The 26657-nt window shown below is 40.0% G+C and overlaps 1 non-coding gene across 1 annotated transcript; it reads right to left on the reverse strand.

Annotated features, from left to right (window-relative positions):
* Positions 1-2482: 2482 nt before the first annotated feature.
* On the reverse strand, positions 2483-2617 carry LOC118149610 (small Cajal body-specific RNA 20). The gene has a single exon (XR_004737181.3).
* Positions 2618-26657: the final 24040 nt, after the last annotated feature.

Raw genomic sequence — 26657 nt, forward strand, 5'->3', positions numbered from 1 at the left:
AAAGCTTAAGAATAAATTTTGTCCACATAATTATGTTTATCATGTGCATACATTTTTTTTTCTTGTAAGCGAGGTCTTGCTCTGTCTCCCAGGAGGGAATGCAGTGTCATGATCATAGCTCCTGGATTCACGTCCCACAATGACCTGCTAGGTTCAAGGGATCCTCCTGCCTCAGCCTCCCAAGTAGCTAGGACTTCAGTGATGCCACCACACCCATTTAATTTTTTAATTTTTAGTAGTGGCTGGGCATAGTGGCTCACACTTCTAATCCCAACACTTTGGGAAGCCAAGGCAGGCAGATTGCTTGAGACTAGGAGTTTGAGACCAGTCTGGGCAACATGGTGAAACCCCATTTCTCCTGAAAATACAAAAAATTACCCAGGTGTGGTGGCACATACCTGTACTCCCCTCTACGTAGGAGGCTGAGGTAGGAGGATCACTTGAGCCAAGGGAGTCAAGGCTGCAGAGAGCTGTCCTGGGCAACAGAGTGAGACTCAGTCTCAAAAAATAATATAATAATTTTTAGTACAGGTGGGATCTCACCATGTTGCCCAAACTTAAATTTCTTAAAACAAAAAACATGAGCACAACACTATTCAGTATTTTTCTTTAATTAGCAAAAAAGCTTACATTTGTAGAGCTGTCCAATGAAATTTCAGTTACCAGTGACCCCATCTTCAAAGGCAGAATACAAAGAGTAGAAATTATTTAGTTGGTTACAATTCAGAGGTGAGAACATCCGGTAACTTGGTGGCAAGATGGCCACATGGCAACAAACACTATGTCCCCTCACTGCCCTTAGCTGGCACGAGCATCTCCTTGGTAGACAAAGGTCAGTCTGAGGACAACAAGCACCGCGGCTCTAAGGTGTCTCGGTAGGAGGTATTGTGCCTGGGTCTAATGTCGAACTTCTAAAATATTACCACAAAAACATATGAAATTATAATCATTATATATTGATCTTATTTTGATCAATTGGATTTACTTTGGTATTAAATTTTTTTTTTTTTTTTTTTTTTTTGAGAGAGTCTGTCACCCAAGCTGGAGTGCACTGGCACGATTTCGGCTCACTGCAACCTCCTCCTCCCAGGTTCAAACAATTCTCCTGCCTCAGCCTCCTGAGTAGTTGGGATTACAGGCACCCGCCATCACACCTGGCTCCTTTTTTTGTATTTTTAGTAGAGACAGGGTTTCGTCATGTTGGTCAGGCTGGTCTTGAACTCCTGACCTCCAGTGATCCACCTGCTTAGCCTCCCAAAGTGCTGGGGTTACAGGCGTGAGCCACTGTGCCCAGCCATTAAAATTTATTCTTTGATGATTATATTTGCCTTTAGCCACAATTCCACTAAATATTAATTTTAATAGTCAACTCTTACTACATTTGGTCAAAATGTAGATGGTGCTCTTCTGCTTTGTAGTTAAAGAAACCACATGTGCATTGCATAAATACTACATGGGAAGAAAACTGGCCAAAATGCTGACCATTTCACTGGGTGCCAGTGAATTCTGTTCTGCTTTGTACATCATTTTTTCTCAGTTTCTTCAAATATATATCTATAGATAGATCTAAATACAGATGAGGAGGTTGATAGGTAGGTATATAGAGAGACTTAAGAAGAAAACAAATTCTCTTTTTGCAAAAATAACAGTTACGTAACAGACATCTTTTAAATCCAGACTTTGACAACCCTGCTTTTACATTGTATTACAAATGAGCCTGTTGAAATTGTTTTGAACCTTATGATAGCCTGGGCAACACAGTGCGACACCATCTCTCCAAAAAAATTTTTAAATAAAAATTAGCTGGTGTAATCCCAGCTACTCAGGAGGCTGAGGCAGGAGAATTGCCTGAACCCAGGAGGCGGGGGTTGCAGTGAGCCGAGATCGTGCCATTGCACTCTAGTCTGGGTAACAAGAGCAAAACTCCATCTCAAAAAAAAAAAAAAAAATTAGCTGGGAGTGGTGGTATGTGCCTGAAGTCCTAGCTACTTAGAAGCCTGAAGCAGGAGGATTAGTTGAGCCTAAGAGTTCAAGGCTGCAGTGAGCCATGATTGTGCCACTACACTTTAGCCTGGGAAACACAGCGAGACCTCATCTTTTAAAAATAAATAAATAAATAAATAAAATATGATAACACTGCACAAATTATCAGTTTTGGAGTTCATTCTGGGGTTCTACAGTGATTTTAAATGGCTTTTGCATCATTATATTTGCAATGGGGATCTGTAAACTGAGATTGGATATTCATTTAGTTAATTCACAACCTAACTATTGCAAATAGGGGAGAGAAAAATTTACATCTACTACCTTATTGCAAAGACAGGTTTAGGCCATTTGGCAATTGTAGTTTAAGACAAAAGAATGAAAACTGAAATGCTGAGTATGAAAGTGAGATCAATTAGAACATCACTCAACCTAACTTTCCCAAGAAACTGATTTCAACCAGAAACGTTTCTGTGAAAAAAATTGGGCTTTTGTTTTCTACAGTCTGAGGTAGGAAAACAAGGCTTCCCAGTGCATGGCAGTCTTGACAATGATCCTCAAGATCTGATCTTTGCCTTCAGCCTTGGCTGAGGAAAAAAGAAACCCCCCACCCACCCACTATGGGAGAGAGGACCTGAAAATTTGTAATTTTTTTTAATACACAACTATATAATATATGAAAAAGTGATCATTCTACCAATGTCATAGAATATTTTTAAAAATCAAAGTGAATTAAACGTGTTAAAGTATAAAAGAAAAGAGAGAAAAGAAAAAGATAAAACATAAAAAAGAAAAGAGAAAATAAAAGAAATATGTATGTGGTCTTAGGGTAGAAAATGATCTTTTTAAGCAGGACAAAACAAGCCTACCAAAGCAGTAAGGGAAATGCAGAAATGGTAAATTTTCCTTGCACAACATACAAGGTTTGTTGCAGAAATATTTATAAGAGTAAAAATAGAATACTACAAGCTAAACATCCACCACTAGACAAATCATCATACAGTCATATAACTGAATAGTATGTATCCATTAAAAAGAACAAACTATATCTGAATGTCCTGGCATGGAAAGTGCTTCAAAATATATTATTTGACTAAAAAAGAAGTTTCCAGAAATTAAGTATAGTAAAAATGCACAGAGGTATGTATGCACAAATGAGTCTATATGTAATGAGTACTATTTTGAAAATAGTAAACATAGAGTCCTTATTTCCTCTATAAATCATATTCTCCTACAGTCCTATCATCTTACGGCTCCAGGGAAAAGAGTTCAAATGCTACCTCCACATGGGGAACGATGTGAGCTGACCATAGAGAAAGGGGAAAAACTAGAGAAAGCCCTTCATCTTCTAGAGATGGAACAAAGTGGTCAGAACTCAACAAGTGAGATGAAGAAAATCTAGATAAACACGACTAAATCTGAGAACACTAGAGCTAACAGTAGACACGTAGAAATAGCATTGGCAGAAAGAGAGATCTACCAAGGAAAACATAATCAACACTGTGCACAACGTGCAGAAGATCCAGAGGTTCCCACCTGCTCAGGGAGCAAGGACATGCTGGAAGGACTTGAGAAATGTCAAGGACTTTGAGCCAGAATGCAGCAGCTACAGGACCAGAGACCATGAGGGATTCCAAGTTCAGCAATAGCAGGTGCTAACACATGCCAAAAACCAGGTGAGACTTCTGTCACTGATGGTTTAGTGAGAACACATGTTGACATGTACAGGGAAAAGCAAAGGACAACTCAGCTGGAGACAGGCAAAAACTCAGAAGACAAAATGTGATCTTGCCTCCATCACCTCTCAAGCCCCAGATGTACTTCTCTTATCACATGAGACAAGACAGCTTTACTCCATACCCAGAAGCCTCTTGGGGAGAAGCCAGGAATGGAGAGAAATCTTGGAAGTCTGAGTTAACCTGAAATGGGCGTAACTGGAAGAAACTGAGCCAACATGCGTTCTCAAACAGATGTTCCACCACAGAATCCATTGCTACCCAGGCATAGAAGCTATATATTTTTTGGCATACTATGAATTACAGACTATTACATTTACACCAAACTACAGTCAAAATTTGAAATTCATTTTGAAGATTACGTGAACATGACTTAGTGATAGTTTGGATATTAAAGTGTGAGAGAGAGGAAGAAATCATTTATGGCCCACAAATATCTAGTTTGCTTGCTGAACAGAAGATAATACTATTAACCAAGATCTAAATATAGAATGGAGAGCACTTGAGATAGGAATAATGGGAAAAAAAGAATTAATCAGTCTAATTTTGAATCGGTTGAATCTAAGGGCTTTTGGCACATCCTTGCAAATGTGTCACAAGACAGCTGGAAATTCTGATTCAGAAAAAGGTTTTGGAAGTCCATAGCCAGGAACAGATAGAATTCTTCTGCTTCTGTAACCAACTCTCTTCTGTAATTTTTTTTTTTTGAGACAGAGTCTGGCTCTGTTGCCCAGGCTGGCGTGCAGTGGCAAACCTGGCTTACTGCAACGTCAAACCCTTGGGCTCAAGCCAGCCTCCCACCTCAGCCTCCCAAGTACCTCAGACTACAGACACACACCACCACACTTGGCTAACTTTTTTTCTTTTCTTTTTTTTATAGAGATAGGATCTCATTTTGTTGCCCAGGGTGGTCTTGAACTCCTGGACTCAAAGCATCCTCCTGCCTCGACTTCGCAAAGTGCTGGATTAGAGATTTGAGCTACCACACCCAGTCCAACTCTCTGTAATTAAGCTCTAACTGTGTAGTAATCTCATCCCAATTATCGACTCCAAGAGGGTAAAAAAAAAAACAAAACACATGTTTTATAGGTCTCCAATTCCCATCAGATTGTGCTGAGAGTAGGCTAAGGCCCTGCGGATACCCAAGACTGAGCCATTAAACACTTGCTTTCTTGGTAGGTGCTAAACAGTGAGTACAGGTGGTATTTTCAGAATGAAAAGGATCTCAGGTTGGCAGACATAGTGCTCTTTTTATGTGCCTTCCCTGAAGACGGTGAGGTAGCTGTGCTGTGGAAAACAACGCCTGTAGATCTTGGAAGGTGTGCAGATATGAACCAAAGGCTCCCTCGAAATCAGAGGTCTTAAGTTATAGCCTAACACTCCCCACCAAATGAGTCAGTCACGGCCCTTTATGCTTCAGTTCCTTCCACTCACTCAAGTAAATAGAAGGAAAATGTCTTAAGTCAATATATTGTGAATGTGTTAAAGGCATAATCTATAAATATCCTAGAGATTCCTCTAAACCCACTCCACAATAGAGTGGAAGGCTACTAGGCGTCGTGTCTATCTTGGATCATTGTTTAACACTTCAGAAAGCAATAGACAGAAGAAGTTCAGAGTATATTCAGAAATAAAACATAAATGAGGATCAAGGCAATACACTCACATAGTCCTTTTAATTTAGTTACACAGGACTCTTTTCCTTTCTCCCAAAACTCTTACTCCCAAACACGTACTGTTTCCTCCTCCTGAAAGACCATTAGATTTCTTTTTTCTCAGAAAACTCCAACTCATTCCTCAAGGCTCACCTCAAAGTTTCTCCCTTCTGAGAAGGGTTCCCTAGGCAGAGTTGGTGACCTGTGATACAATGCTTCAATATAGGAGTGTTTTACATTCCATTACCAGCTATTTCTATTTGTTTTGGCCAGGCATGGTGGCTTACGCCTGTAATCCTTGTACTTTGGGAGGTGGAGGCAGATGAATTGCTTGAGCTTAGAAGTTCAAGACCAACCTGGCCAACATGGCAAAACCCCTTCTCTACAAAATATATATTAGATATTATATTATTATATTACATTTTATATTTTTTATTTTAATTATTTTTATATTATATATACATTATATTTTATATTATTTTATATTATATACAATATTTTATATTATATAATATATAAAAATAATATATTATATATTATATATAATTAACATATATAATATATATTATATTATATATTATATAATATATATTATATTATATATTATATAATATATAATATTGTATATATATTATATAGTACATATATACAAAAATTAGCCAGGAGCAGGGATACGTGCCTGTAGTCCCAGTTACTTAGGAGGCTGAAGTAGGAGGATGACTTGAGCCCAGGAGCCCAGGAGGTTGCAGTAAGCCAAGATTGTGCTGCAGCACTCAAGCCTGGGCAATAGAGTGAGACCCTGACTCAAAAAAAAAAAAATCCCCTACTAGACTTTGAACTCAAAGCTACAGCTATATAGGCGAGAGAGAGCATTAACACAAATACCTAATGCATGCAGGGCTTAAAACCTAGATGACAGGTTGATAGGTGCAGCAAATTACCATGACACATGTATACCTACGTAACAAACCTGCAAGTTCTGCACATGTATTCTGAATTTAAAGTAAAATTTTTAAAAATTATTAAAAAAATAAAGTAAAAAAAGAAAGACTAGAGGTATATAATTTATTATTTTTTAAACCCAGAACCTAAGTACACATGTACTAAGTTAACTTAGGTTCTGGGTTAAGTACACATGTACTAAGTAAAAAAAATTACTACACATTGTTAGCAGAAGGTGCTCAGTAATTTGAATTATGCCTCTGGTCTTCTGTTCCTGGTCTTTAGACTGATGCCTTGGAATCAACTTACACAGAATGGAAAAATGAATTCAGGTATGAGTTATACAATTCATTAACTATAATCTCTCTCCCTGGAAAACATAAAACACTATTCTATAAACACCATATGCAAATGCTTGGCAGATTTAATTATAATACTAAAGTTTCTAGAGAAGCATCTCTTATATTCCCTTATTGTTAATTTTCTGACTATTCAAAGACAATAAAAGATGGAAAGTATTTTTGGCTTTATCTGACAACATTGTCATAATGCATTTTGACATTTTTAAATGTATTTGAAGCTGATGAACTGGAGATTTTGGATTTTGGCATTAGAGAAAGAGCTTGAATTTCAGCCAGTGGATTCCCAAGATAAATAATAGTGATTTATATTGAAAATGTTACTGAACACAGGGTCAGCTGCTAGCAACTCAAAAGCCAAACTTTGAGAGACAAGGGTTGGTGGGAGGAAAAGTAGGTTTATTTGGAAAGGCAGGAAAAACAAGAAGATGGTGAACTAGCATTCTAAAGTATCATCTTCATCAGTACAAATTTCAGGTTCTTTTTATGTTAAGGGCAGGGGAAGGGAAGGGGGTTGGGATCAAGAGGTAATCAATGAACACAGATATTCTGGGTGCAAGCAAGGGGCCAGGGATGTTAGGAGCTTCTTTGTCTTTAGTCAGGTCACAATGCTCCTATAAATCTTTAAGAAAACATAATTGTTTACATATTTCTCTTGTAATCCCAGAGTTAGCTTTAAAAACTACATTATTGCTATTTTTGTATTTTATTTCAGTGCTCTAAAATTATCCCTGCCTATGTGCTAAACCATTTGACTTGGCAAAGAGCTGATATTCAGGTCCTTGTAAGAAAATGGGCTGGACACAATAGACCACATCTGTAATCCCAGCACTTTGGGAGGCTAAGGCAAGAGAATTGCTTGAGTCCAGGAGTTTGAGACCAGCCTGGGTATCATAACAAGACCTTGTTTCTACAAAAAAAATTTAAAAATTACCCAGGCATGGTGGCACATGCCAGTGGTCCCAGCTACTTGGGAGGCTGAGGTGAGAGAATTGCTTGAGCCCAGAAGTTCTATCCTGTAGTGAGCTGTGGCTGTACCGCTGCACTCCATCCTGGGCAATAGAGTAAGACTCTGCCAAAGAAAAAAAGAAAGAAAGAAAATGTTGGAGAACGATCCAAGATGGTCGATCGCTAACATCTCGGGATTGCAGCTCTCAGTGGAAGCGCAGAGAACTAGAGGACACCACATTTTCAAATTCTGGTTGCTCACGGAGCAGAAGAACCCCAGTGGAGGAGTCACACAGGTCGCCAGGGCAACTCTTGTGGCCAGCGCAGCGGTTTCGCCGGCACCTCAGCACAGCAGCTCTCGGAGCAGAGTAAAAAGGGCTGGCTCCCCTTCCGACCGAGGTTTGGAGGACCCACATGGGTCCCCAGCACGACTCCTGAGGCCGGCGCAGCGGCTGTGACAGCACCTCGGCGCGGCAGCTCTCGGCGCAGAGTAAACGAGACTGGTTCCCCTTCTGACAGAGGTTTGGAGTCCCAGGAAGGCAGAGTCACCTATTACCAACCCAAGAAGGAAGCCAGACAGGGGAATCCTGGGCAGAAAAGCACCATCAGTCTTAACGCCGCTGTTCTGGCCCTGGGAACTAACAGCTTGTACATCCACTCAAGAGACCTAATCTGAAAGTTGGTAATTTCAAAGACGACAGGAGGATAAATTTACAATGATGGGAAGAAACCAGCATAAAAAGGCTGAGAATACTCAAAATCAGAATGCCTCTCCCTCTAAAGATGATCACAGTTCCACATCAACAATGGAACAAGGCTTGATGGAGAACGAGCGCATCCCAATGACAGAATCACTCTTCAAGGAATGGATAATAAGAAACTTCTGTGAGTTAAAAGAACATGTTGTAGCCCAACGTAAAGAAACTAAGAACTTTGAAAAAAGGTTGGATAAAATTCTATTGAGAATAGACAACTTAGAGAGGAATGTAAGTGAATTAATGGAACTGAAGAATACAATACAGGAACTCCAAGAAGTATGCACAGGTTTAAACACTCGAATTGTTCAAGCAGAAGAAAGGATATTAAGTCCAACTTAATGAAATAAAACAAGAAGACAAGATTAGAGAAAAATGGATAAAAAGGAATGAGCAAAGTCTACAAGAAATGTGGGACTATGTGAAAAGACCAAATTTACATTTGATAGGTGTACCTGAATGCGACGGAGAGAATGAATCCAAGCTGGAAAATACCCTTCAGGATATTATTCAGGAAAATTTTCCTAAACTAGCAAAGCAGGTCAATATTCAACCCCAAGTAATACAGAGAACACCACAAAGATATTCCTCAAGAAGAGAAACCCCAAGGCACATAATCGTTAGATTCACCAGGGTTGAAACGAAGGAGAAAATACTAAGGGCAGCCAGAGAGAAAGGTCAGGTTACCCACAAAGGAAAGCCTATCAGACTTACAGCAGATCTCTCAGTAGAAACTCTACAAGCCAGAAGAGAGTGGGGACCAATATTCAACATCCTCAAAGAACAGAACCTTCAGCCCAGAATTTCATATCCAGCCAAACTAAGCTTCACAACTGAAGGAAAAATAAAATCTGTTATGAACAAGCAAGTACTCAGAGATTTTATTACCACCAGGCCTGCTTTACAAGAGCTTCTGAAAGAAGCATTACACACAGAAAGAAACAACCAGTATTAGCCTTTCTAAAAATATACCAAAAAGTAAAGAGCACCAACATAAAGAAGAATTTACATCAACGAATGGATAAAACAGCCAGTCAACATCAAATGGCAGTAACCCTAAATTTAAATCGACTAAATCCCCCAATCAAAAGACACAGCCAAAACTCAATGGCATGTTACATCCAGACCTGTTTCACATGCAAGGATACACAAAGACTCAAAACAAAGGGATGGAGAAAGGTTTACCAACCAAATGGAGAGCAAAAATAAATAATAAATAAATAAAAAGCAGGAGTTGCAATTCTCGTATCGGATAAAATAGATTTTAAAGCAACAAAGATATAGCGGTAAAAGGATCAATGCAACAACAAGAGCTAACGATCCTAACACCCAGATACATAGAGACTTAGATTCAATGAGACAGAAAATTAATAAGGATATCAAGGACTCGAACTCAGATCCGGAACAAGTAAACTTAATAAAAATTTATAGAGCGCTCCACTTCAAATACACAAAATATACATTCTTGTCAATACCACATCACACCTACTCATAGGTTTAAATGAAACATTGGATGATTGGCCATTATTAATACCCATTTTTTTTTTTCAGAATAAAGCAATATTTCTATTCACCCTCCCTCTTTCTCCTCCTTCTTCCTCTCCTTTACTCATCTTTTTTTCTTTCCTTCTCTCAAAAAAAAAAAAAGAAAAAAGAAAAAAAGAAATCAACTTGTAAACCTCTAGATCCAGGTCAGCAATGTCTCTCTCATTGCTTGATTTCCTTCCTTCCCTTTCCTCCCTCACTCCCTCCCTCCCTCCCTCCCTCCCCCCTTCTTCCCTTCCTTCCTCCTTCCCTCCCTTCCTGCCTTCCTCCCTTCCTCCCCCCACAAAAAAAAAAGAAAAAAAATGTATCAGACATTGAAAAACAGTTTCAAGTTCTCATTGACTTCACTGTTAGAGGGTTAAAATGTCTTTACAAAGTTGGGCATGGTGGCTCACACCTGTAATCCCAGACCTTTGGGAGGCTGAGGTGGGTGGATGACTTGAGGTCAGGAGTTCGAGACCAGCCTGGCCAACATGGCAAAATCCTGTCTCTACTAAAAATACAAAAATTAGCTGGACATGGTGGTGGGGACCTGTAATCCTAGCTACTCTGGAGGCTGAGGCAGGAGAATTGCTTGACTCCAAAAGGCAGAGGTTGCAGTGAGCAGAGACTGAGCCACTGCACTCCAGCCTGGGTGACAGCAACAAAAAGTCTTTATAGTGGCTACACAGGTTATAGTTCATTACAATGTCGTGTTGGACCAACCATACTCAACCATAATGTTATGTGTGAATGTGTTTAACCAACTGAGAGGTGAATTGCAAGTAATCTATTATAAAAATAATAAAATACCAAAAGTTATGTATGATATTTTATACATAAATTACTGTACACCCAAGATAGGCCCTATCAATATATTATTATTATTCCTTGGAATTTGTTATTCTTTCCAAATTAGAGATGAAAAGTTATAGCTACAGATAATTCTGTAGGAAATGTATGTCAACTGCCACCTCCCCTGTCTGCAATGTGGTCCATAGTTAGGAAGTACCCCTAGCTTTGATGGAAATTATGAATTATTTCAGTGCTTCATTTCTCTACAGTTTGAAGGTGAAGATTTTTCAAAATGTAAGTATGCTTCTAAGGATATGTTCCATCTGTGAATGTTAATAAGTAAAGACAGAAAATCATAAATAACTACCTCAAATTCTAGAATGCCTATTAATGAACATGATGGCATGAGGAAATAAATTTCTTTAGCTAGTTGTCTTAACCTAATTCCATGTCTCTGTTATTTTGGGATTAGAAGGAGAACCATCTTGAGGAAGGGATGTATAAACTTAAAGTGAAGATAAGAACTGTGAACTCGCTTTTTTTATTTTGGGTTTTTTTGGGGGAGGGTTGTTTGTGACATGGTCTCACTCTGTCACCCAGGCTGAAAGTACAATGGTGCAATCTCAGCTCAGTAAACCTCTGCCTGCCAAGCTCAACCAATCCTCCTGCCTCAGCCTCCCCAGTAGCTGGGAATACAGGCACACACCACCATGCCTGGTTAATTTTTTGTAATATTTTTGTGGAGACGAGATCTTATGCTATTTCCCAAGCTGGTCTCAAACTGGTGGGCTCAAGTGATCCAGCCTCATTCTCCAGAAGTTCTGGGATTATGGGTGTGAGCTACCACACCCAGCCAAGAGTAGCCAACTCCTAAAATTTTCCCATCTTTCCCAAGAGCCTTAGGCATTATAAATAAATGTAAGTCAAAATTTTTAAATTATTTATACACACTTGATAGATTTCTACCTCAAATTTTTTACATTCTCTGGAGGTGGAAACAAAAGGAAAAAGATTTGCTTTCTAGGGAAAATGGTATTGAAGGGGAATTTAATCTGTATTTTTATTACCAGTATTCTGAAGTTATTTGTTCAATTTTTTAAAAATTAAAGGATCACAGCTGTTATTTTAGAAATGTTCCCTCCTCACCTATTGTGTGTCTTGCCCTTTGGTCTCTTTCATTTTTCTTGTCGTTTCAGACTTAATGTTGCTGCTCTCATCATCATTTATCCCTTTCCCTTTGATCCATCCCATAAATTACCCCCTGCCCTTGATCTGAATTTGACATCACCAAGACCAGGTTTTACCTCTCTACTTTCCATTTTCATTCACTTTGATTTCCTGTGCTTCTCTTTGCCCTCTAAATCCTGTCTCTTCTACAGAATCCTTGAGGTCAACACTGAGATTCGAGTGGCAAGAAATAATGAGTTTTAAATGTCAAATGTCCTGAGAAAAAGAAAACTTTAAAGACGTATTTTGAATCAAACTCTTTTTTTCTTGATATTTTTCTACTGTCATAAGAAGTTATGATTTCAAAGAGCTGGAGATCTATTTTCATACATAAAAGATATCTCATCTTACACAAAGGTCACCAAGCTTTAGGAAACACTGGGAGACAAAAATATAGGCTTTTGAGAACGCAATAAATATATCCAATTGAAAACAAATTGTTCTATAGTTTTCCATAATTTTCAGTTTCTTATGATTACTACTTAATATTTATTGATGTTTCAACTGAAATTTTACTGTAGAACAGCCAGCTTCCCTTCATACTAAAAAAGCCAACATTTATCAACCACTTACTATATTCTTAACATTGCTCAAGGCATTGGGAGCTGTAGAAACAAAAAATATATAATCTCAGAGGTTTCAGTCAAATAAGAAAAGCAGATCTATAAATATGTAAGCAGTACAGTGTAATACATGTGTACTCCAACATTTGCCAAAACAATGATGAAACCATGGTGTCAGAAGATCAGAGATAGATTAGATGTGGATCCTGCCCTTAATGAATTTACATTCCAGAGAAGAAGAGAAGATAGGTACATGACAAATGAAACAAAGGAGAAAGTGAAACCTTGTTACATTTTCTAAAAGGGGCTATGAAATTTTGGAAGAGAAAATTTTATTTACATCTATGGGAAATCAGAGAAGATTTCATAGAGATAATCATATGAAAGCTGGACCTTGAAGACATAGCAGCGGGGAACTCTATTGTTTCTACTCGGTATTGCCATGAACCTTAAACTGCACTAAAAAATAAAGTTCAAGGTCAAGCATAGTGGCTCAAGCCTATGATTCCAGCACTTGGGGAGCCCAAGGCCGGCGGATCACCTGAGGTCAGAAGTTTGAGACCAACCTGGCCAAAGCAGATTATTTAATCTGTCCCTTCTTCTACTCACAGTAGCAACTGCTATTGGATTGATACACACTGAAGAAGTCTGCCTGGGCTCTGCCCCAAAGAACTGCAATCAGCTTTCACAATTCAGCTGGTCACCGTTGGATGCCATATTAGACACTCTTCAGCCCACTTAGCACCCTGAGTGAAGGAACTGGGGAAGATCTCTTTTGCAGAACTTTCCTGGAGGTACAGAATTTCAGGTTCTCCTGATAATAGGCTAAACCAGTTTTTAGGGCATCCTCATTAGGCATATGCATGGCATGGGAAATGGGATACGGAGACCTCCTATGAGACACTATTCATACTACAGCTTGCTAATCGGGGTGCTAAAATATACTGGTAAACCGCAAATGGATTACAGGCATGCTGAGAGATACTAATCTCCTTGGCACCCACAGCAACTAGGCTGGCTTGTCCCCAGCAGAGTTGCCTCCATCCTTAAGTAGCCTTCTTTGAAAATCTTCAGAGAGTTGAAGGAACATGAGCAGAGGCAGATACATCGCAGACGTTCCTGCAGGAGACAAGTACAATGATGACAATCTGGTATGTACTGCTTCACCAATCACAGAGCATAGCCAAAAAACATGCTCTCAGCTGGAAGCAGCGGCTCCCACCTATAATCCCAGTACTTTGGGAGGTCATGGTAGGAAGTTGAGGCCTGAAGGCAAGAAGTTGAGGTCAGAGTAGGAATTTGAGGCCAGAAATTTCAAACTAGCCTGGGCAACATAGAGAGGCACCCATCTCTACAAAAAAAAAATTTAATTAGCCAGGTATGGTGGCACATGCCTACGGTCTAGCTACTGGAGAGGCTGAGGCAGGAGGATCACTTGAGCCCAGGAGTTCAAGGTTAAAGTGAGCTGTGATTGCACCAGTGTACCCCAACCTGGGCAAAAGAATAAGATGTTTCCCCTCCAAAAAAAAAAAAAAAACTATTACTTGGATATTGACTTTAGGAGCCAGCTCTCTATGTTATTTCAAAATAATAATAGAGATACATTTTAAAGAATGTGCTTACTTTTTAGAGTAGTCACTTAGAACACACCAATACCGATAAGCATATAGACGGATTTAATATATGCAACAAACACACAATGCCAAGGGGCGTATAGATGCATTTAATATACACAACAAGAAAGATTCAACTACTGTCTGCCCAGTGCTTGCCATCAGCCTTGTTGCCACCCTCTGCCCTAATCTTGCTGGCTGGAATGCTCTTAGGAACCTGTTAAATAAACTCCTCCTGCCATGAACCCTTTGTTCCAGGAAATTGATGGGGACTCCTGACAGGCACTGGACAGTCAGCACTTAAATCTCTGCCATCATGTAAGTCAGATACACCTTCCTATTTGCTCTTAATGGATCCCAACAATGCAAGTGCCTTTTGCAAAATTTTGCTTTATTATTATATTGAAATTCCTGGTATGGAAAAGTTTTATATAAATTACATGCCGGGCGCAGTGGCTCACGCCTGTAGTCCCAGCACTTTAGGAGGCCGAGGCAGGTGGATCACGAGGTCAAGAGATCGAGACCATCCTGGTCAACATGGTGAAACCCCGTCTCTACAAAAAATACAAAAATTAGCTGGGCATGGTGGTGCATGCCTGTAGTCCCAGCTACTCAGGAGGCTGAGGCAGAATTGCCTGAACCCAGGAGGCGGAGGTTGCGGTGAGCCGAGATCACGCCATTGCACTCCAGCCTGGGTAACAAGAGCAAAATGCCGTCTCAAAAAAAAAAGAGAGAGAGAGAGATCTCTGTATTACATTTATAAGGAGAAAATAAGGAAAGGCTGTTATTTCCAACGTAATTGAAGTGTTCTAATTATTTTAAATAATTGTGAAGATTGGTTTAAATATTTGTCAAATGTTTCTGGGAATAGAATCTATTGTTGAACATAAAAATATTCAAGAGACTGTTATTGAAAAGTCTTAATCAGAAATTACATAAAGTCATTCAACTATATATAACACCTAATATTAAGAAACTTACAGTCATAAAAGCAAGTTTAAGGCCTCATTAAAAATTATGGAAATAGAGCTTCGATAGCTGAATACATGGAGGTTCTTGGAGGGTTCCAGGGAGGGTATGAAAGTTCCATTCCCCTTCCCCCATATGTATGTATGTATTATAATAAACTGGCATTTTTAAAAAAATTTAAAATAGAGAGTTGTGCACAGTGGCTCACACCTGTAGCCATAAAGCCTGGCTGGTAAATGGAAGCCAGGCTTTCCTTTACGAGGAAGCCAAAACCCTGAGAGAGAAGTTTACTTTATTGCTATTGTCTGCAATGAAATTCTGGCGCACTACTACAAAGAATCGAAGGATCCTAAACACTTCAAGTCAGAGATACAGGACCGGGACAGTTAAAGGAAGCACAAATAGACAGACAGCAGCCCATCATGTGCTCTACAAGCTGGAGACAGTGAGTGAGGTTGGAGATCTAGAGGCTTCAGACCAAAGTAGAACATCTGTCCACAAGTCAGTCAAAGACGACACAGGGTTTTGCATGGGTTGATGAATGGTAGATGACAATGGATGATATTCAGGAATGTGGAAAAACAAGCATGAGCAATGAACATTTCTCACCTGCGAATGACATACTGAGTCATGTCCAAACAAGCACATGACAATTGATGAAGTCTGAGAATTTGAAAGAGCTACTCAGGAAGCTACCAAGAAGAAAATTGGCATTGTCCCACCTGCAATTTCTGCCTCAAGCATTCCCCTACTGCGTTCTTCCGGCCACTAGAAGGGGGGTATGGCCAGAAGAAGGCAGTAGGGAATGCCTGAGACAGAAATTGCAGGTGAGACAATGCCAATCACCCCTCCGTCTGCCTCTCGCTCCATCACCCTCGATCCACAGATGTATCTGAATTGCTGACAGGTCCCAAATATTGGCCCCAGAAAAAGTCTGCCCCAGTAACGCTCATGCTTCTAGACCCTGAGAAAAAGGCCACCCTGAATGTGCTTAGCACATACTCTTCAGGTAAGTCACATCAGCCCAAATCAGAGTAACTTCATATAGATATCTCATGGGGTTTTATATTTTCATTTTGGCTTTGTTAAAAAAAAAAGATATAGAAAAAGATGCTTTGCCACAGAAAAATGTTCCTTCAACCTGAGTGTGCATATGATTAAGTAATTTCGCATATGATTCCCTAAGTATGCCACACAGCATTACATAAGATGTTAGCAATAAGACTTGCAAGGGACAGAAGGAATCTTTTGTGGCCCTAGCAGTAAGCCTGGGAGGAAGCCGTGTTATTGGGCATTTGATAAGGTTGGTGAGGACTTCAAAAGTAAATAAATGAAAACTTTGCAACACTCTGTTACAAGGTGTGGTAAAAAAAATAAATAAATAAAGGTAGCCAGGTGTGGTGGCTCACGCCTGTAATCCCAACACTTTGGGAGGCCAAGGTGGGTAGATCACTTGAAGCCAGGAGTTCAAGACCAGTCTGGGCAACATGACGAAATCCCATCTCTACTAAAAAAGAAAATACAAGGCTGGGAGTGGTGGCTCATACCTGTAATCCCAGCACTTTGGGAGGCCAAGGCAGGTGGATCACAAGGTCAGGAGTTCGAGACCAGCCTGACCAACATGGTGAAACCCGTCTCTTCTAAAAATACAAAAATTAGCTGGTTGTGGTGGTGCACACCTGTAATCCCAGCTACTCAGGAGGCTGAGGCAGGACAATCGCTTGAACCTGGGAAGCGGAAGTTGCAGTGAGCCGGGATAGCACCACTGTGCTCCAGCCTGAGCGACAGAGCAAGACTCCATCTCAAAAAAACAAAAAACAAACAAGCAAACTACAGAAAGTAACTGGGTGTAGTTGTGCGCGCTTGTAATTCCAGCTACTTGAGTGGCTAAACCCTAGGAGGTGGAGGTTTACAGTGAGACAAGATTGCACCACAGCACTCCATCCTGGGCCACAGAGTAAGACTCTGTGTCAAAAAAAAAAAAAAAAAAAAAAAAGTAAAGTCAATTTCCTCTCATCAAACCTGAAGTTCTCCAAAGTACTCTCAGGCATAACATACTTAATTGTTAAATTCTGAACTGCTGATCATCAATATTTGAATACCAATGGTTATTAAGGTCCCTATTTTGTTGAGTGTGACGCAAGATTTGGGGCCTAATTAATTCTTTAAACTTTGAAAATTTTAATTAACAACCTTTAGAGGCTCTAAGCCCAATGAATGATAATTTATTTATATTTTCCACAGAATTTAATAAAGATTCCACTTAGAGTGAAAAAAGAAGACAGTGCATAAAAGGACTGAGTTAGAAATGGAATGAATTTATGGCAGTGAACTGCTTCCTGCTCTGTAACCAGAAATGACTCATTTGGCTGAGGGTGCACTTCTCTGCAATGGGGAAACCCATACTGTGGAGATGCCTGGTTTTGAAGACCAACAGATTGAGCTCAATTCTAGCTCAAAACTTTGCTGCCTGTATAACTAACCTTGATCAGCACCTCCAAATGCCAATTTTATTAGTTTGATTTACCTTTTATTTAATCAATCAAAAATACTTATGGGGCACCTTCTCTGTACTAGGTATTATTCAAACTGCTATAAATTTAGCCATAAAAGATCCCTGTCCATCACAGAATTTACTTTTTAATAATTTTTTTTTTTTTTTTTGAGAGAGAGTCTCACTCTGTCACCCAGGCTGGAGTGCAGAGGCATGACCTTGGCTCACTATAACCTCAACCTGCCACATTCAAGAGATTCTCCTCCCTCAGCCTCCCAGATAGTTGGGATTCCAGGCACACACCACACATTCCCCTAATTTTTGTATTTTTAGTAGAGGTGAGGTTTTGCCATGTTGGCCAGGCTGGTCTCAAACTCCTGACCTCAAATGATCCACCTGCCTTGGTCCTTGATACAGAGGAAGTGCTCAGAAATATAAATTTTCTCCTATTTCTCCAATATGCTTACTACTTTTTCAAAATTTATAAACATCTCAAAGGAATAAAAGTTCCACTTGTTTCTGTCTTTTAATAAATAAATAAAATATATGTCTCCCAGTGCTGTGTAATTTCTTTTCTCTTTGTAATCATTTAAAATAAAAAATAGTGAATTGTCCCTCAGGCTTCATATAGACACCCTAAATCTCCTTCAGTGCACCCCAGCGTGTGGTGCAAATATCATTTTGAGGCCTGGAGTAGTGGCTAATACCTGTAATCCTAGCATTTTGGGAGGTCAAGGTGGGTGGATCACTTGAGGTCAGGTGTTTGAGACCAGCCTGGTCAACATGGTGAAACCCCATCGCTACTAAAAAAAAAAATACAAAAATTAGCTGGGCATGGTGGTGCACATCTGTAATCCCAGCTACTTGGGTGGCTGAGGCACGAGCATTGCTTGAACCTGAGAGGCAGAGGTTTCACTGAGCTGAGGTCACGCTATTGTACTCCAGCATGGGCAACAGACCAAGACTTGGTATCACAAAAAAAATCATTTTTGTGTGCCAGGAGATGAAAAAGCTTAGGAGAGACTTATTTATACTGATACAAATTGACCATAAGATTTGCAGAAAATATACAAATGAGGTGTATTTGCTAGAGTATGGATGTCTTTATCAGTCCATTCCCTGGAAAGGCTACCCTTCTCTTGAAACTATTTGGAAATGAATCAAAAGTCCTGAGTTTTATAGAGTAACCATGATTCTTTCAATTATTTCTTCTCCCAATTCCTAAGTAACACATCCTCATCTAATTCTTTTTGATTTTTCAGATATTGCCAGTAGACTAAATTGATGAGAAGCAGGAGCGGCCACGAGAAACAGACTGCTTGAACTCGGAAGTGGAAAGGAAGGGGTGATTTATTCGGCCAGGAAGGAACAAGGTGGCATAGTTGCCTAACAGCCAAGCTCAAGCTTGCAGAGAAAGTCCCTGCCCTTTAAAGGCTTACAACTCTAGAAATCACATGTGAAAGGGTCTTGGGCTTACAACTCTAGAAATTACGTGTGAAAGGGTCTTGGGCCATGGAGTAGGCATGGGGTACAGTGACTTAGATGGGGTTTGATCTTGTTAACGTAAAAACAGTGCCTTTCGGAAAGATGCCTCCACACCAGGCCTGCTATAGGAGGGCGATTAAGGTGGCACCCGGTCTGCCAGCCTTTACTTCTCCTATTGAAATGCAGTGTGGAAGTCAAGGGGGCGATGATTTTAGATGCTTAAGGGTGATTAAGGGTTTCCTTCCTCACATGGAGTATCTGCTTATCTTATATTCAGTATTCAACTATGTAACCTGGGAAGAATGAGCAAAAAAATGGTACTGTGAATACTTAGACTTTGAACCAACCTTAACCACAAGAGTCAAGGAATGGGTGTCCCAGAAGGGAGGTTGGAAATGGTCTCAAATGGAAAAGGACACACAAAGAAGTGTAGGAGAAGCAACTTTACACAAAGGATGAGGGCAATGCCACCCCAGAGTAAACTGTGACCCACTGTAAGAGAGCAACTTAAAATGCAGCTCACCGCATATGAAATGTCTCCAGTTGAGCTTGAAGGACTAAAGCCCAGGACAAAGCAGAGAGAGAAGCCTCAGATCTTGGCCTGTGTAATTTTCTGTGACTCCAAGATCAAGTAAATAAATAATGGGCAATAACAACTTCGTTTGGAGCCATTTAAAATGATTGCTTCCTTCAGCAGTGTTGCAGGACACCCAGCACACAGATAGGACCTGACAGGCAGGCGGTCAGGAGATGGCGTGAAGCCATTGGTAGGAAGGCATCTGGGAAAAGAAAAGCACTTGCCTGAAATCCCCAAAGCTTTCTCCATTAGTGCCTGTTTTAAAATGCCCAGAGCATTTCTGTGAACTATTAAGGGGAGGCAGAGTTACCTAATGAGGCTGTTAAATTCATTAGTTGTGTGCTTGATCTATCTCTGTTTCAAATGTGCATTGGAACAAAGCTTAGGATGTTAAGTCTGTCAGAGGTCATAATCAATAGCAATGTGGTCATTTGGTCCTGAGCCTTAGTGAAAGGTTGAAGGCTCCTCCTAAACCCTTTCTTTGAAAATGCAAATGGTTAATTACTGTCATTTGCATCTGCAGCTATGCAAGCTATGATAATGATAATGAAATCTATGCCTCCGGCTGTAAGCCAGTGACCTGAGGGGCTGAGGGAAGATTCTCTCCACCTGTGTACAGGGATTTCAGTTTCTAAAGCACGTTAGAAAATCTGGGGAATTGTTCAGAACTTAGGGCAAGCTCCTAACTGTAGACGAGTTAGCTTGAATCTTACCTTCATAACTCCCAGGAATTTTACATGCCAGAGTTTGCTAATCTCCATGTTGCCAAACACACAGAATTTATTTGGGTCAAATACTGTTTAATCATGATTGAATTCTAATTTATAAGTCTATCAAAATATGTGCATCAAGGACGCCTTAATTCAAGTCTGTTTTTCTATTAGACCAAAAAGAAAAAAAGCTCTGCTTTTTATATAAAGACAGTAATATTCTTAATATTCTTTTTTTCTTTTTTCGAGATGGAGTCTCACTCTATCACATCGGCTGGAGTGCAGTGGCGCAATCTCAGCTCACTGCAACTTCGGCCTCCCAGGTTTAATTGATTCTGCTGCCTCAGCCTCCCAAGTAGCTGGTATTAGAGGCATGTGCCACCATGCCTGGCTAATTTTTGTATTTTTAGTAGAGATGGGGTTTCACCATATTGGTCAAGCTGATCTCAAACTCCCGACCTCAGGTGATCGGCCCACCTTGGCCTCCCAAAGTGCTGGGATCACAGGCGTGAGCCACAGCACCCCACCTACAGTGGAATTTTTGTTATTGTTGGAAGTGGAAGAAACTATTACTGATTTTCATTTCATTTTAATCTTTAAAAGATTTTTTTAAGACCTTTAAATTTCATTCTTTCCCCTTCTTTCATTCCATGCTTCCTTTCCTTCACCTTTCTTATTTTCTTATTACTGCTGCTCTCTTTTTATATCTTTACCATAATCATAATAAAAGCCACCATATAATGAATGGCTAATATAATCCAGTCACTTTATGCAGAAAAGCCATTCATCTAAACCTTTTTTTTTTTTTTTTTTTGAGACAGAGTCTCACTCTGCTGCCCAGGCTGGAGTGCAACGGCGTAATCTCGGCTCACTTTAACAAACTCCACCTCCCGGGTTAAATGATTCTCCTGCCTCGGCCTCCCGAGTAGCTGAGATTACAGGCATGTGCCACCATACCAGGCTAATTTTTGTATTTTTAGTAGAGACGAGGTTTTGTCATGTTTTGTCATGACCAGGCTGGTCACAAAGTCCTGACCTCACGTGATCCACCCAACTTGGCCTCCCAAAGTGCTCGGATTACAGGTGTGAGCCACTGTGCCTGGCCTTATCTAAACTTTTAATACAAATGTTGACAAGCAGAAGTTAAGTAACAGGATCAAGGCATTCAGGATTTGAACCTAGATCGTTTTAACTGTGAAGCCTAAACTCTCTCTGCCTCTACTGTTTTTCTTTTTTGTTTTTTCAGAAATAGAATCTCTATGTGGCCTGGGCTAGAGTACAGTGGTGCAATCATAGTTCACTGCAGCCTCAAGCTCCTTGGCTCAAGGTATCCTCCTGCCTCAGCCTCCCAAGTAACTGGGACTACGGGAGGGCCACCATTCCCTGCTATACTTTTTTCGCCAGGCTGCAGTGCAGTGGTGTGATCTTGGCTCATTACAACGTCCACCCCTGACCCCGGGGTTCAAGCAATTCTCCTACCTCAGCCTCCCAAATTGCTGGGACTACAGGTGCGGGTCACCGCACCCAGCTAATTTTTGCATTTTTTAGTAGAGACAGGGTTTCACCAGGTTGGCCAGGATGGTCTCAGTCTCTTGACCTTGTGATCTGTCCACCTCAGCCTCCCAAAGTGCTGGGATTACAGGCCTGAGCTATGGTGCTGGGCCGGAACTTTTACTTTTTATTGCTCTCAAGTCAGATCCAATACAACTCACTTCATGTGTGTGTTTTGGTAAAATGGTTTGCCTAAGAGTGATGAGGGTTTGGGAAACTTGGAATTATGATTAAGACAGGAGGAAAAGTAACTCTGACCTCCCTCCCAAGCCTTTGTCATCACAGTTTTACGCTCTTGAGTGTCATATGCTCCAATCATTGTATGGCTATATTTATACTAAACAAATGATTTATTATTTGTCTGAAATTAAAGTTTAACTTGGTGTCCTGTATTTTTATTTGGTGAATCTGGCAATCGTAACAGGATAGAAAAATTCTTATTTATTAAATATTTATTACAAAATTTCAATTTGTAACAAACATTTTTTTTTTTTTGAGATGGAGTTTCACTGTTGTTACCCAGGCGGGAGTGCAATGGCGCAATCTCAGCTCACCGCAACCTCTGCCTCCTGGGTTCAGGCAATTCTCCTGCCTCAGCCTCCTGAGTAGCTGAGATTACAGGAACGCGCCACCATGCCCAGCTAATTTTTTGTATTTTTAGTAGAGACGGGGTTTCACCATGTTAACCGGGATGGTCTCGATCTCTTGACCTCATGATCCACCTGCCTCGGCCTCCCAAAGTGCTGGGATTACAGGCGTGAGCCACCACACCCGGCAGTAACAAACAATTTTTTGGATAACTTTTTTGTTTTTTATTAACTGAGGTAAACTGTGTTAGATGATACTACTTAGGTACAAAGGTTTCCCAAGGTAGTCTACACCTTTAAAAATATAATTTTTAAACCTTAAATAAAAGCATAATTTTAAAATAGGAAGAATCATTCTTGTTTGAGTTTGCTTCAGATTCAAGCAACATAGAAACACGTTCAGGCGAGGCGCGGTGGCTCACGCCTGTAATCCCAGCACTTTGGGAGGCCGAGGAGGGTGGATCACGAGGTCAACAGATGGAGACCATCCTGGTCAACATGGTGAAACCCCGCCTCTAGTAAAAATACAAAAAATTAACTGGGCATGGTGGCGCGTGCCTGTAATCCCAGCTACTCGGGAGGTTGAGGCAGGAGAATTGCATGAACCCAGGAGGCGGAGGTTGCGGTGAGCCGAGATCGCGCCATTGCACTCCACCCTGAGTAACAAGAGCAAAACTCTGTCTCAAAAAAAAAAAAAAAAAGAAAGACGTTCATAAAACCCTTGATTCATGCTTTGTTCCTGACACATATGAACAACATTTTTGTACCCAGATTTTCAGTTTTCAAAGAACTTTTGCATGTTATCATCTAATACAGTTCACCTCAGTTAATGAAAAATAGTTATCCAAAAAATTGTTTATTACACATTGAAATTTTGTAATAAATATTTAATAAATAAGATTTTCTTTTTTTTTCTTTTTTTTGAGACGGAGTTTCGCTCTTGTTACCCAGGCTGGAGTGCAATGGTGTGATCTCGGCTCACTGCAACCTCCATCTCCTGGCTTCAGGCAATTCTCCTGCCTCAGCCTCCCGAGCAGCTGGGACTACAGGCACGCGCCACCATGCCCAGCTAATTTTTTGTATTTTTTTTTAGTAGAAACGGGGTTTCACCATGCTGACCAGGATGGTCTCCATCTCTTGACCTTGTGATCCACCCAGGTCGGCCTCCCAAAGTGCTGGGATTACAAGCGTGAGCCACCACGCCCAGCCAATAAATAAGATTTTCTTCTATTCTGGTAGGATTGCCAGATTCACCAAATAAAAATACAGGACACCAAGTTAAACTTTAGTTTCAGACAAATAATAAATCATTTGTTTAGTATAAATATACGCATACAATGATTGGAACATATGTATACCAAAAAATTGTCATTGATCTGAAATTCAAATTTAATTAGGCATTCTGTATTTTACCTGGCAAACTTTTGTTTAAAAAAAATAAAGACAGAGTCTCACTCTGTCACCCAGGCTGGAACACAGTGGTGTAATCACAACTCATTGCAACCTTGACCTCCTGGGCTCAAGTGATCCTCCTGCCTCAGTTTCCCAAGAAGCTGGGATTGCAAGCATGCACCACCACACCCAGCCTGGCAACTCTATTAGTAAAGAGTTACTAAAATTTATCTTCTACACAGGCTTTCTAGCAAGTAATTATTTAAGTAGAAAACATTAGGAGGGCTCCATTTTAAAGCAAAATCTGGCTAAGTAATTTAGTAAAGCAAAGATTTCCTCTATAAAACAATTAACTGTGAGCTAAGTGTCTTTTTGCATGTTTGTTTTTAGGTATAATACATTTCCCAAAGTAGTCTACACCTTTAAAAGTATAATTTTAAAAACTAAAATAAAAGCATAATTTTAAAATAGGAGGAATCATTCTTGTTTGAGTTTGCTTCAGATTCAACCAACATAGAAACACATTCATAGAACTATTTCAGCAGCAAAAAAATGTATGAACGTCAGTTACCATAAAGATGAAGACAAAGATATTAGAGCAAATAAGGAAGAACAACTGTCTTTCACAGACATTATTTTAATCAACCAGAATGATTAAGTTCATTATGTTTTGTTCTGTAAATATAACATATTAAGATCTCCTTCTGTGCTTGGCAAAAGGTCTAAGATTTATTTAAGGCAAGCTTAAGACTGAAGCCAGGGGATTCAGAAATTGTGATACTGCATGTCAGGGAGATGACCAGATAGGGTGAGTCTTAAGAAATCCATGGCTGGACCCAGCAAACCCATTACTGGACATATACCCAAAGGAATATAAATCATTCTACTGTAAAGACGCATGCACATGTATGTTCATTGTAATACTATTGACAATAGCAAAGACATGGAATCAACCTAAATGTCTATCAGTGACAGATTGGATAAAGAAAATGTACATACACACCATGAGATACTCTGTAGCCGTAAAAAAGAATGAGATTATGTCCTTTGCAGGAATGCAGGTGGAGCTGGAGGCCATCATCCTTAGCAAACTAATGCAGGAACAGAAAACCAAATACCGAATGCTCTCACTTAAAGTGGACACAAAAAGGGTAACAACAGACACTGGGGCCCACTTAAGGATGCAAGGAGGAAGAGATCAGAAAAGATAACTATTGGGTACTAGCCTTAGTACCTGGGTGATGGAATAATCTATATATCAAACCCCCGTGACCCAAGTTTACCTGTATCACAAACCTGCACAGGTATTCCTGAAGCTAAAAGAAAAAGAAAAAAATCCACAGATGTATAGAGTTTGAAACACTCAACACAGAATTGAGGGATGATTTCAGTCACCCTTCAAAATGTTTCTGACATCTATCCCCATCAATTCCTTATCCATTACTATTGTCAGAAAAGCAGCTTTCTACATGATGCAATGCTGAGTAAGTAAGCCCAGTGTTTGTCAGGGTCTCATACGCAGAGTAAAAGTTGCTCTCATTGAAACTATTACCAGCGAAATCTTATAAGCAGAACTAACTTGGAGAAGGAAAAACTGGGGTCACATTCACCTCAGACCTACACTGTGTTTAGAAAAAGATATGAGGGGGAATGATCTCCAACCCATCCTTGGGAAAGTGCAGCTGCCTCCAGAGTATAAACATGGGCCATTCACCTCCCTTTGTGACTTATAGGATGAGTGTCCTCATAAATAATACATGCAGGAGGCTGCAACTGTATTATTTTTGTGTTAAAGGTCATCAGTATTCTTTCTAGATTATCACAGTGGTGATTTTATTTTCCAGGAACTTACTTGTTTAGAGAGGTTGGTCTATAATTGTTTGCATCTGTTTAGGACATGAGGATCATGACTGACTAACACAAACAACCAAACGGCAGGTCATTCATTTGAGATAAAACCAGACTAGGAAACAACTCACAATATTTAGAATTAGGCTATCTTCTCCCTGTGAAATGTGAAACAGAGGAGCTCTCGTTACACCATCACAGCTCTCAGGGATCCAAAATCTGTGGCTATTTAGGATTGACTTAACTATTTGAATAAGAGTAAAAAGTAAAATTTCTTCTCTTCCTCGATTGCCACTCTTTTTTAATTCTTGGACTTTTCAGTATGGCTGCTTATGACTCAGTGGGAATAGACAACAGTTGTCAAACCAACAAAAAAGTACAGAGCACTTACCATGATTGGCAATGCTGGATCCTATGAGGAATAAAAAGACAAACCAGGTATAGCTGTCTTCATGGAGCTTACAGCGTAGCAGGGGTGTAGACTGCAAAAGCAGAAATAATTGTACCATAAATATACAATGTAGTAAGTGCACAGGGAGAGAGGCAAAGTGTTATGAGGACACATAGAAAAAAAATTAATTTAGGTTTCCCAGAAAAGGTGTCTTATGAGTCTCAAGAAGCAGGTAGGGTTTCTGTTGGCAAATTTGAAAGAAAAACAAAAATTCCAAATGGGCATTGGCTCAAAAACATAGCAGTAATTTATGGTACAGCATAGTCACAAAACTATTGGTTGTGTCGTGGCTGAAACAGGACATGACGGATAAGTTTGGGGATGGATTATATAGAATAGATTGTCGTGGAGGACTTTTTAGTTTGCTTTTGTTTTCCTTTGTTGTTTTAGTTGTTTGCGTTTGTTTTTGAGATATAGCCTCGCTCTGTTGCCCAGGCTGAAGTGCAGTGGTGTAATCTTGGCTCACTGTACCCTCTGCCTCCCAGGTTCAAGC

This window comes from Callithrix jacchus, chromosome 19 (genome assembly GCF_049354715.1).
Source record: "Callithrix jacchus isolate 240 chromosome 19, calJac240_pri, whole genome shotgun sequence".
NCBI classification, from domain to species: domain Eukaryota; kingdom Metazoa; phylum Chordata; class Mammalia; order Primates; family Cebidae; genus Callithrix; species Callithrix jacchus.